This window comes from Oreochromis aureus, linkage group 5, assembly GCF_013358895.1.
Source record: "Oreochromis aureus strain Israel breed Guangdong linkage group 5, ZZ_aureus, whole genome shotgun sequence".
Taxonomy (NCBI): domain Eukaryota; kingdom Metazoa; phylum Chordata; class Actinopteri; order Cichliformes; family Cichlidae; genus Oreochromis; species Oreochromis aureus.
In genome coordinates this window covers 5,709,704-5,722,270 of record NC_052946.1, presented here as the reverse complement: position 1 = coordinate 5,722,270, position 12,567 = coordinate 5,709,704, and positions in this window count along the sequence as shown.

Genomic DNA, 12,567 nt, shown 5'->3' with positions numbered 1-12,567 from the left:
CTACCAGAAATAAGTCTGACTTATTGCTGACAATGACCAAGCTGTCATTGTGGTTGTGTGGGGATCAAATACCTCATACGTAGAAATGAGCCACATACCCAGGCCATACTCAGGCTGCTCTAAACATACAGTTTTTCTACACAGAACCAGTTTTCCTTGTTCCTTTTTCTGTTAGTGTAGCACTTCATGTACAATTTTCCTATTTTCAACTGCAACCCATTACACAATCATCTCCAAATAACTGAAGAGACAGCACGCACATGGACAGACACACGTTACCCACCATCACTGGCTGCTACAATCGTGGAAGCTGTCTCAGTCAGCCAAATAACATTTTCCCTGCAGGGAAACAGATGGGGGAGTTTCCCCTTCAGACTGAACAGTGCAATGAGAGATGAGATGCTGCAGTGTGCCTCTTCTCAGCAGAAGGATAAATACACCTCCTGTCTCTTAAACCTGCGGAGATCTCTATTCTCTCTAAACAGTTGCAGCACCTCCAATAATGATAGGGGTATTTTCAGCAGCAGGCTCTTATCTATATCAATGCCATTTGATTTGGCTCAGGTAGAAGGTGAAGAGGCAATAATGTCCTTCCAGAAAAACCTACTGTTCACACGGTCGGAGCGACCGTGATTCAGGGGGTTGGGAAGCGTATCTGCTATTGGAAGGTCGCCGGTTCGATCCCCGGGCTCTCTGTCCTGGTCGTTGTGTCCTTGGGCAAGACACTTTACCCTACCGCCTACTGGTGTTGGCCAGAGGGGCCGATGGCACGATATGGCAGCCTTGCCTCTGTCAGTCTGCCCCAGGGCAGCTGTGGCTACAACCGTAGCTTGCCTCCACCAGTGAGTGAATGAATAGTGGCATTGTAAAGCGCTTTGGGTGCCTTGAAAAGTGCTATATGAAATCCAATCCATTATTATTATTATTATTATAAAATCAAATTAGCAGCATCTGTGGGATGGGTTTTTGAGACAACAAATGAACATAAGCACGGGAGTTTCATGGCAAACCTTTATAAATTCTGCTGTCACCAAAAGGAGGTGCATCATTCACCTCAGAGTTAGAGAAGAATACACTTAATGCCGGCGGTAACAATTGCACATAATGCCAGGAGCAAAGGTCCTGAACATCATTTAAACCATTGTATCCTGTTTAAGGGGAAATGAGCAGTTACACTGCAGACGCCCAAATTGAGTGTTTGTAAGATGCAACGGCAAGAATATTTGTTCCCAGTCACACAATGACCAGTAACACTTCATGGATTCAGTATGCTCTATGGTTCAAACAACTGCTTCTAAAAATAACATTTTAATCTACTTATTGAATTAGGAGAAACCAAAATCCCACAGTGTGAGTGCCACCTTAAGCATTTTGCCAGTGTTACAGACTGCCTATCTGTAGCCAGAATACACAAGTTTTCTGCTCACACTAGATCATCCAATTGATTGCCTGTCATGTGGGACTAACAAGCATTAAAACCAAGCCCCTGCTCTATTTCCTGCAGATTTAAATTGATTTGGGTTGACACTGTTCTGAAGTGCTTTAAAAAATAGCGTAACTTTTTTCTTTAAATATACTTTATGACAATAAATAACCATCCACCAATCATTTGCTTCTCCAGTGAGGTCCTCATCCTGTGGATATACTTCAATACTGTCCTGGTATGTAGCTGCTTCAAAATGATGGAGCTAAAATGCACCAGAAAAAGTCTGACACTAAAACAATATCACTAGATATGAAAGAGCTTACTGGTTAACATCAAATGCACTTTTAGAGAAGCAGACATAATCATAGAATTTAGTCACTATAAAGATGTGGTGTAGTTAAAAATACTACTTCATGTAACAAACATTTCTGTCAAACACATCTGAAGCCATATTGATGTCTACAAACTGATTCAAACAAACAATTATGTGTGCAATGTGTTGGCATGTTTTGTTTTTTAACCATGCTGGTATATTTAGCATTTAAGCCATTTGTTGCATGGTTGAATATTTTTAGTTTAATGTCTTTGTGACCATTGTTCCTATGGTAGCAAGCTTACATAGATGGTCAACTCTATAGACAGTTCATGAAGTTATCTTTCAGAATGTTTATCGTTTAAAAGATTCAATTTGCTTCAGCAGCTGAAATTCCAAGTTACAGCGCTGGACCGATCACCCTGGATCTAAAACTGGTACAGTTTTATACCCCAACAATAAGAAGTATTATTATGACTATCTTCTTCCGGAAGCGGCGGGGCAGTCTTGCTGTCACGTTCAGGTCTGACCTCGCCTCGTACCTGCTCCTCCTGGAAAAGAACAGAGAAAAGAAAACACCAGCCTAGCCTTGATTATTAATATTATCCTACTGATTCTATTTATTATCTACGTTCGGGACATTCTGTTCGGACTCCCTTGGCCCAGGAAATATCATCCTGACTGTTAACTAGTTATGATATGTAAGCATGTTTGCAAAACCCTCTGCACTCTACGTCAATCACAATAATTCAATTCAGTCATAGCGCTGAATGAAGCTTTGAACCCTCAAAACACAGAGTGCCAAGTCTTTAATGAGCCCATCGCAATGTGTATATAAAAGTAATAAAAAACAGCTTTATTCAATCATTTTAATCCGAACAAATCCCTCCTTTCACATCAATCAAACACAAAGAATGTGTTTTGATCAGCCTGCTATCCCACAGCTTCCCATCCAGTGTGCGAGGGAATGAGGCACAGGAGGAGAGCACAGGTGGTAGTAATCACACACAAGGCTGGGAGGGAAGCAAAACTGAACACTCTACACACCAGACAAGGAACTAGCAAAATAAAACAGGAAACATGAGACACAGACTGAGACCCGGACTTGACACTGGAACTGGGGAAGCCATGAAAACATGACTAGACGTGACACGAGGAACACAGGGGAGGCACAGAGACAGAACCCAAGAGACTAGAAACTATAAATAACAATGAAGTCAAAGACTATTAATAATTCAAAAACACTGGGTCACAGACCCAGGACCACGACACAGACACCAAAACCCCCACTACCTACAACAAAATAGCTAAAATAGGTCAGTAAGAGAAATACCATATCACAGGATGAAATCACTCACTAAGGTAAGAAACATGCAGAAACGATCACAACTAAATAGAATTAACAAAAGAGTTTTAGTGTGTAGTTGATCAAGGTTAACAGAATAAAAAATATTTATTTATAAAATATAAATAGTATTTAATATTTTAAGTCATCATAACGCAGAACAGAGAGTCTTTCTGCTACAAGGGTGCACATTGCTGTCACATGGTTTGTAGACAGTACACGTTTCATGAGCAACTTTTATTGATACTGGGACGATCTTAGAAAATATCCCACTTCTATAACTTTCTTTAATTGTTTTTTTAGGATTTCGATTTTTTAGAATAACATTAATATCAAGCTTTGTGAATAAATGGCCCAAGTATTTCTGTCAGTAGTTAGTAGAGACCAAAAATTGAACTTAAACGACTGGAAAATGTTCCAACATTTAAAACTCACTTCAAAACAATTGAATTGTTCCTTTATACATTCTAGATCTGTAAATTGGCAATTCTACAGTTTGTAAATGTTGTTTTTTAAGCCTTCAATGTAATACAAAAAAACAAAAACGACCAACTCATTTTTCTGCTCTTACTAGAATCAAAGTGTAATGCATCTATGCATTTCGTATTCCACTGAAGAATTAAGCAGGAACATTTATAGATGGTTGAAACACACTTACTAGGAATTTAAAAAGTCATAAATGTGTTCTTATTTTAAATGATTGTAAAGTAGTTTGTAATGAGCCATGTATATAATCAGGTCAGTTTTCATAATGAATTATGCAGTCCAGCCTTTTCAGGCACAGATGAAAGGAAAATGAATGCTGAGGGTTGGACCTCAGACAGATGGCTACAAAGGGAGAATGAACAAACAGCAATGAATACATAGTTATAAGAAGCCCACTGTGATTTGGATTTACTGTTGTACATTGTTTTGATTTAACACTTCCATCATACTAATAACGAGCAGATGACAAAGAACAAGTGGAGCTGTTTGACTGCAGTACTATCTGCTCCTGTGAATTCAGAACAGAAGGACAATTAACAAAAAGAGAATAACAGATGGATTGACAGAAGCAAGAATTCAACCATGCTGTAGAGCAAAGATATTTTTTTTCCAACTGAATATCATGTACTTGTGTATTTTACTCACTCGGGTAAAAAAAAAAAAAAAAAAAAAAACTGCTATATTGGGGGAAAAAAATAAGGGAAATAGAAAATCTTTTCTTTTTTATGTCTGCTCCATGAGGTGGAAAAAACACATCTTAGTGGGAAACCAAGTGGAAATCTTGACAGACGGACAGGCAAAAAGACAAGCTGATGGGTCTTGGTACAGTAGTTAACCAGGGAGAGGGCGAGAGAGGCAAAAAGGACTAGGGCAGTCAGGCAGCACAGAAGTTTTCTTCCTCAGTGTAACTTCTGCAATTAGAGTTTGTGATTGAGTTTATTACAGAAGTTTTTCCTTTGTGGTGATAGCCAGCACATGAAGTATTCATAATATATGAAACAAACAATACTCCTTAATTATTGGTTGTACTGAACTTACTTAAAACGTACAATCGATGATTTTTTAGGTTATTTAATTAAAAAAAAGAAAGTTGTACTCACAAATATATATATATTGACTAGTGTGTAATTGCATCTCTCAACAAACTGATGCAGTCTCATAAATTGACAATTTATCCATTACACAACACAGAAGCAAGTGCTGGTTTGCAGAAGCTGCTGTGCTGACCCACATCTCAATAAAATATCATCCTATTCCTCCTTACCTCAAGCTACATCTCCTGAACTGAAGTCAGGTCTCTAATACAGGAAAATGTGCACGAACAGAATGCTGTTTGAAACGTTTTAACAGATATCTGTGTTTTGAAAAGGCAAGCAATGCTTTTCACTCTCTTATGTTGCATTATGGATTTTAAGGGAACTATGAAGAGATCTGATACGTTCCTTTTCTTGACAACTAAAGTATAATCTTAGCAATTCACCATTTCAATTCCTCGCGGAGTTTTATATCTAAAGATAAAGATCCTACAATAATACAGAGAAAATCCCAACAATCAGACAACCCTTATGAGCAAACACTTGTTGACAGGGGGAAGGAAAAACTCCCTTTTAACAGGAAGAAACCTCCAGCAGAACAAGGCTCAGCCCTCAATCCCAATCTGTCTGCAGATTGGGATTGAGGTCATTACTTGGGGTCATTACTCATAAAAGTAAAGTAAAAACATTATTACACATATTATAGAGAACACTTTTCTTAAAAGTAGTGCAGTATGTTACTTAATTACTCCCAGGAGAAAGACAGTCGTTATACTACTTGTTACGTTACTTTCATGTTACTCTGTAAAATGAAAGGCACTGTCTCATAACTACCATTTAACAGTAGAAACCTACAGGTTACAGCCCCACACACCATCATGTCGTCTTTGCAGTGCTCATTTTGAAGAAAATGTCATCATCACAGACTCAAAGGTTAATAAAACTTATAACTATACAATAGTGTTGGGCGATATGGAAAAAATATTTATCACGATATGAATTGTTTTATATCACGATAACGATATATATCACGATATACCACCCGACCTGTGGTCATCTGAAAAGTATGCAGTCTGTAAACAGCGATTGGAGAGGGTGCAGTCTTTGTTTTGAGTTACCGTAAAGCATGCCGCAAATCCGGGTGCACGTAAAGCAGCACCATGTTGCAAAACCACAAGACGGAGTTTCTTTGTGAAAAATATCATTTTTTTATACTTTATTTTCTCTTGCATAAAGTTAAGAGTATGTATAGTGAGAAGACAACACTAATATATTTGCCACAGGCTATTTAACCCTTTAAGACCTACCATGAGACCAAGTCCGCCAGAGCTTATCTTTACATTTTACATGCTGTAGTGCCATTTGTGGGAGCATTTCAAGTTGCTATACATCAATACAACCGTTATAGCCCAAATTTTAATAATTTGTATGCATTAAGTCCATAGTAACTACATAAATTGCAAAAAAGTGCAATAAACTACAAAAAAATTGAAAATCGTTTTTGTTTTGTTTTTTTACAAATATTTCTAGTTAGAGAAATTTAAGAGGCTTATCCCTCAAAACTGTAAATACAAGAAAGTTGCACAAAATAGTTTCCAACCACGAGAAATTTATTTTGAGTGTCTTCATAGTTTTATTTTTGAGATAAACTAATTTTTATATACTACAGGAAAAATGAAAATAAATATTATAATGTAAATTTGCAAAAAAAACACTATGTGCATCAAAATAAACTATTTCCAACAGTGTAATTTGACTTCTAAGCATCCCTGAAACGATACAGAAAAGCATAAAGTCAAACATGACTTTTAAAAACACCAACATAGGCTTTGAAAGTAAAAAACTACATTTTCCGCGAAATGACGTCACTTCCGGTTTCGGACAGGTAATGGCGGACATGCGATAGTTCGCGCTGACTTATATTCCAGCATAGGAAGTGTTATGAACAGCTGATCGGATCGGCAAAGCGTGTTTCTGGAATATTATGTTTTTGTTGCTGCAAGTCTGGAATATTATGTTTTTGTTGCTGGAAGTGCTTTTTATGCAATTTTTGCAAAGCTATATGTGGAAGGAAACCGTGACCTAGGGCAAGCTAATGGAATAAGATGTAAGTACAACTCCTACGTTTCATATGCAAAAAAAATTATTGCGCTACCTTAGTGGTTCCAGTTCTACAGGGATTTAAAAATAGTTAGGCAAAACGCAGTGTGCCTGCTCCGACCGGTTGTAAGGGGTTAATGATATATTTTATGTAATAATTTATAAAATTAGGGTTAGAAACGATAGAAACGATAGAACACAAATGGCACGATAGAAAAGTTTCTATCGTCCACACGATATATATCGTCATATCGCCCAGCACTACTATACAATATGTAATAGTATAAAAAATAACATTAAATATAAAGTTCCTCATTCTTGTTTTGTGCTGCTTTAGGGAATCTGTTGCCTCAGTAGCACAGCAGTTCCAACTATTTTCAGTTTTCCATGTATTCAGGTGAAGTCAACTGTGAGAGGAGCAAGACGTAACATTTTGGTAGGTACTGGCACAGAGGCTCTCCAGGTTTTTCAAGCAGGATGTCAGGGAACAGTAATGTTGGTCAAACACATGCAAAATCCGACCACAACATGACATCTGGTGCCAATTACAGCACCTTGATTGAAAATGACACTGCTGTAACAGTGGATATTAACCATCAGGACCATAGTTACGCATTATTAACAACTACATTAGCAAAACCGGGCTGTATTCAAGAGGATCACTGCTACAACATTGAGTCTTCAAAGTCTTTAAAGCGTAAAAATCAGGCTTCAGAAGAGATGCTAACAAAGTACAGGAAAAAGCTGAGATTGAAATGACAAAATTCTAGGTGTTTAAAGACAAAAGTTTGTACCTTAAAGAATGTCACCAAAGAACTCAAGAAAAAGCTCATGATCTCAAATCAGTGTGCATCTTTGCTTGAGTCAATCAATGAAGTTCCAAAACACATCTTGCGTAAAATACAAGAGAGGAAAAAGTCAGCTAAATACTCTGAGGAGCTGAAACAGTTTGCCACCACAGTTCATTTTTACTGCCCAAAGGCATATGAGTATGTACGGGAGAATTTTAATAAAGCGCTGCCACACAGTCACACCATTCGCACGTGGTACAGTAGTGTCTCAGCTGATCCTGGATTTACTGCAGCAGGGCTCTAGAGTGCGACCAATTTGGTCGCAAATGCGACCAAATTTTTCAATGGTGCGACTAAAAAAAATATTCCACACACTCCACATTAGTGAGGTTAGGACATGATCAGGCTCTAATTGGAAGGTGAAACACAATCAGTTGTTGTCAACTGTTCGGGTAACAAAACAAACAAAAAAAAATCTCTGCAACTCTCTGTGTGGTCAACAACAGACACACATGCCCTATTGTGGACTAAACCAATCAGAAAGTCAGGGGCGGGACCTCTCTGATTGGCCGTGGGCCAATTGAAAGTGCAGTTGGAAGAGAGAGGTGAGTAGCTTGAATAAAGCGATATCGATTCATTAAATCCTGAATTGACTTTTAAATATAACTGTGTTTTGCCAGAAACGCCAGTTTCTCAGATTAAAGCTCACAAAACTATTTCAACAACCACCAAACAGCAAATGAGAGCAGGTACACGGATTCTGCACAAAGACGTAAACACAGAGCGGACCCGACGCATCAGAATCAGCTTTGTCTTTCTCGGCTTTCTCACCCGATGGCCCGTACACAGACACGCCGTCGGAGCTCACCGATTCTGATGCGTCGGGTCCGCACTTTGTTTACGTCTTTTTTGCGCTGATTCTGAGCTGCAGGTTTTGTCTCTCTCCAACCAAAATTCGCCGAGCCAGCAGCAAAAGAAGCAGCAAACTGCGCTTCACATTTGATCAATGTCGTCATGAATTCCCTCTGACTTTTGCTGTTTTGCTTCCACCACGATAAAAATCACACTTCATACACAGCTCTCTCTCTCTCTCTCTCTGTACTTCAAGAACAGTTTCCCGTTTCAAATCTCTGTTTTCTGCATTTTTCATTCGCTTATTACCCACCAGTCTACCGTTGTTTACAGCGCTGTCGGTCGCTGTCTTTTTCTTTTCTTTTTTTCACTTAAATGACCTCGGACAAGAAAGCCTAATTTCTGCTGTTCAATACTGAAGAAATGTAAACTTTTTAAAATTATGCAAAATTGCAGAATATTTTAAGGTTATCTGCTATAAAACGCCAGACCAGAAAAATCTCCTTCATGTTTTTCTGTGTTTTACTCTCAGTTACTTTGACACAAAGGCATCTGCTGTGATGTTCACAATTCTGATGAAGTCTCACATGTATCAGTACTGATAAATGATCAGAATTATAATATTTCTGACTGTCTGAGGCTAAATTGAATCGAATCAGGACTTTGAGAACCGGAATCGAATGGATTATAGAAATCAGTGATGATACCCAGCCCTGAGTAGCCTAGGCCCGACAGAAGTGGATGTAGCTGTGGGTAATAAGAAAAGATGAAAAGAACGATTGATAACTTTTTTGTTAAGTTAAGGCCTGATTCGTCTGAAATTCATAGCCAGCTCTGACACAGTGCCATCAATCTCTGAATGCTGAAAAAGCACAGTGTATCCAGAAAACACATTATATGCTGCAATAAATGCACTGCCCAAGTGTCCCCTCTCCCCACTGCCTTTCAGCAGCATGCAACAGCAAACAGGTCGTCAGAGGAGGCCAAGATGATGATTAAGTTTTCTACAATAACATTTTCTACAATACTGACAAAGCACTTTAAGCACAAGATTGCAGCTTGTAAGATCGACAGCGCACAGTGTGCTTTGAGGTAGGAGCCAAAAAGGGTGTAGTTTGTGTGTGTGAGCACCCGTGTGTACACCTGTGAGCATGGACGCGCTTGTTTTTAAAAGGTTCCTTCATGTAATGATCTGGTAGAGGGTGTGGGGAGCCACAACCCCGTCCTCCAGGGCATGAAGCAGGTATGGAGGAGATCAAAATTCCAGACATCCAGAGGCCCCCAGAACACAAGAGACCAAGGAAGACCAACAGAGGGGCAGCCGCGCCACTATCCCAGAAAGAGCTGAGGAGAGTCCCAGATGAGGGGTCACTCAGCAGCCGCGGAGCAGAAGCCAGGGGGGGTTGCAGCCCGTGAGCTCCGCCGGCAGCCAGCTGTGCCAGAGTGACCGAGCTCCAGGCCGAGAGGCCGAGGGCACCCCACCCCGGAAGTGGCCCGAGCGAGCCCCAGGCTCCAGGCCCTGATAAGCAGCCACCAAGGAGTGAGCCGGTGTGTACCTGGACGCCCATCCCCGGACACAAAGAACCACCAACGCACCGATGTCTGAGGGCGTCTGCCACTGGCAGGGGAAGTGGTGGGGGGAGATAAGCCTCCATACCTTGGAGGGCCTGAGATGTCCCCAGTGAGGTGGCGTCTGATACCCAACCTGACATATAGACACAGACATACAGGCACACACAGATACAAACATCCATTCCCACCCTCATGCTCTCATATGCAATTACTCAACACTCAACCAACGTGGAGACAGACATAGAGAGACACTGTACACACAATCACACTCCCCAAGCGTACTCTAAGAACTGGGTCTAGGTACCCTTGCCCCTGGAGGGGGAAACTGCACCCAGACCCAGGTGGTGTTACCCTTTTCCCTGCGGTGGGGAGAACCAGACCGCCCCAACTCCGCAGCAGCAGGGAGGCCCCACATTCCAGACCCCAGTTGGACGGCCAACTCCTCCTCCTAGCCCCCCCGCTCCAGCAAGCTGCAGAGAACGGGGGTGTGAGAAGAATCCAAACCTCCCTCCGCCCGCTCATATGTAGTGTTGATGCATGGGTGTTCTAAGGTGCATTTAAAACCCAGGAGGGCATGGAGCTACCTGCCAGAGAGCAGCAGGTAAGCGCATAGCCCCTCCTGCTAGCCCTCAATGTCTACGTGTATTTAAAATTGAGAGGTGGGCAACGACCCCAGGGGTGAGGTGTACGCCCTGATGGTCTTTTGGAGTCCGTGTAGCGTGCCCACCCCCAAGATCCTATATGTATGTGTAATGAGAGTGTGGAGAGTGTGAGTAATGTGAATGTCTAAGTTGTGAGATAAAATTGAGGCACAGGCAGGCAGAAGGGGACAGAGGGGGGGGATGCCTCCCCTGCACCCTGGTGACACACCTTTACCCCAAGGCCCTGCATGTGTGGGTGATTGTGGTGGAGCGGGAAGAGGGAGGCAGCTGGAGATGGGGAGGGAAGGAAGGGAGGGGCAAGTGACCCCTCCCTGGGGCCAGCTCCCCCGCTGACCCCAGTAGGCACCCCCATACTCTGCAACCCACCAGGGAAAGGGGGCCCAGGCCCATCCGGACTGGGGCCCTGTGCAGCAGTGCTGCCCGGCCCCACAGAGCCCGGGACAGCCCACCTGACCCCACCACAGAGAAAACTGCACCCACCCCGTCATCCACTCATCTTCCAGACTACACAAGATAATAGACGCCCAAGCCTGAGATCTTCCTCCACCTCTCCTGTATCTCCCCCTCCTGCAGAGTGAGTTCCTGAAGAGAGGACAGCTCCTGCAAGATGTGACAACCTCCCCCACCAGTTGAAGAGCCCCCCAGGTGGCTCGACGCACTGGCGGCACCCTGTGCCAGGGCTGGGCCCCCATACACCCACCCGCCCACAACCCCGGCAACACACCAACCAGGACCCAAGCCCCCGAGGCCTGGCTAGGGCCCCAGCCCAGAGACGGAGCGCCACCAGAACCTCACGCCCGTCCCGGACCCACCCAGGGGCAGCCAGGCTACCAGGTCAGTAACCCACGTCCGTCAGCACAGACCCTCCCCTAGCCCTGCTGCACGCAGCCACGAGGAAACCGTCACCTAAGAGCCAACAGAGCCCCAAACTATCAGCTGTTTCTGTCCTGGAGCAGTCTCCAGTTTAGCATCACACTCTCATCCTTTCGTGTAATAACAATAAAATTAATGTCCATATCCACGCTGGAGACTGCTCCACTATTTTCCTCCTCTGACAGACAAACTTAAATCAGCTGATCGTAAAGAGTGTGCAAGAACTGATAAGCAGGATCTATGGGCAGGCAGACTAACAATTCCAAGGAATTGGACTACTGGGAACTGGGTCTCTACAAGAACCGGTTCTTGATTACCATCCCTACTCCCCACCATTAGCTTAAACAAGTTTCTGGTGATTTCTATTAGGGTAACACCCTTTGGGACCAGAAACTCAGACCCTTAGATGGATCAATCCAGACCACACTGGGGTAGCCTGGATCTAACAGGTAGATTACTGTTACCTAAAATACTGAAAATAAAAATGTGATAAATTCTCTTATTACAAAAAAAGAATAGCCATAGCAGGAATTCTGTGGGTTACCTTCAACACAGATCCAGAAAGGGAAATAAGATCAATCAATAGTATTTATATTTTCACTGTGCACACACTTCTACACAATCACACAGTGTGTGTGCTGTACTGAAACCTGACACAGCTGGGTGCTCTCTAAAAAAAAAAATCAGGTTACACTCATCTCAGGTTTGCTGTGCAGATTGTGTGGCTGCTCTGAGTGAGTCCTCAGGATCCAGTACTACTGCATTTAAAAGGAGAAGCCTTATACACAGATATGTGGCAGCTGTGAAACCTGAACTTCTCCTTTTCTTTCTAATAATGAGACTCATTATCACCTGAAAAAAAAGCTTTGTTATCTTAGGAACAGTCTTATACAGTTTAAAAGATGAATAGCCTAAGGGTTTGAAAAATGAAAAGAGATTTCACTATGCACTAAAACTCCATCTAATGTCCAACTGTGTCTACAAAAGGCTTCTGATCCAGCAGTCTAACGGTGTGTTCACACCGAACGCGATAGAGGCGGCCAGAGCGTCAGGTTTACATGTAAAGTCAATGGAAAAGCGTGATGACAAGCGTGATGACACAGCAGTGCGTCT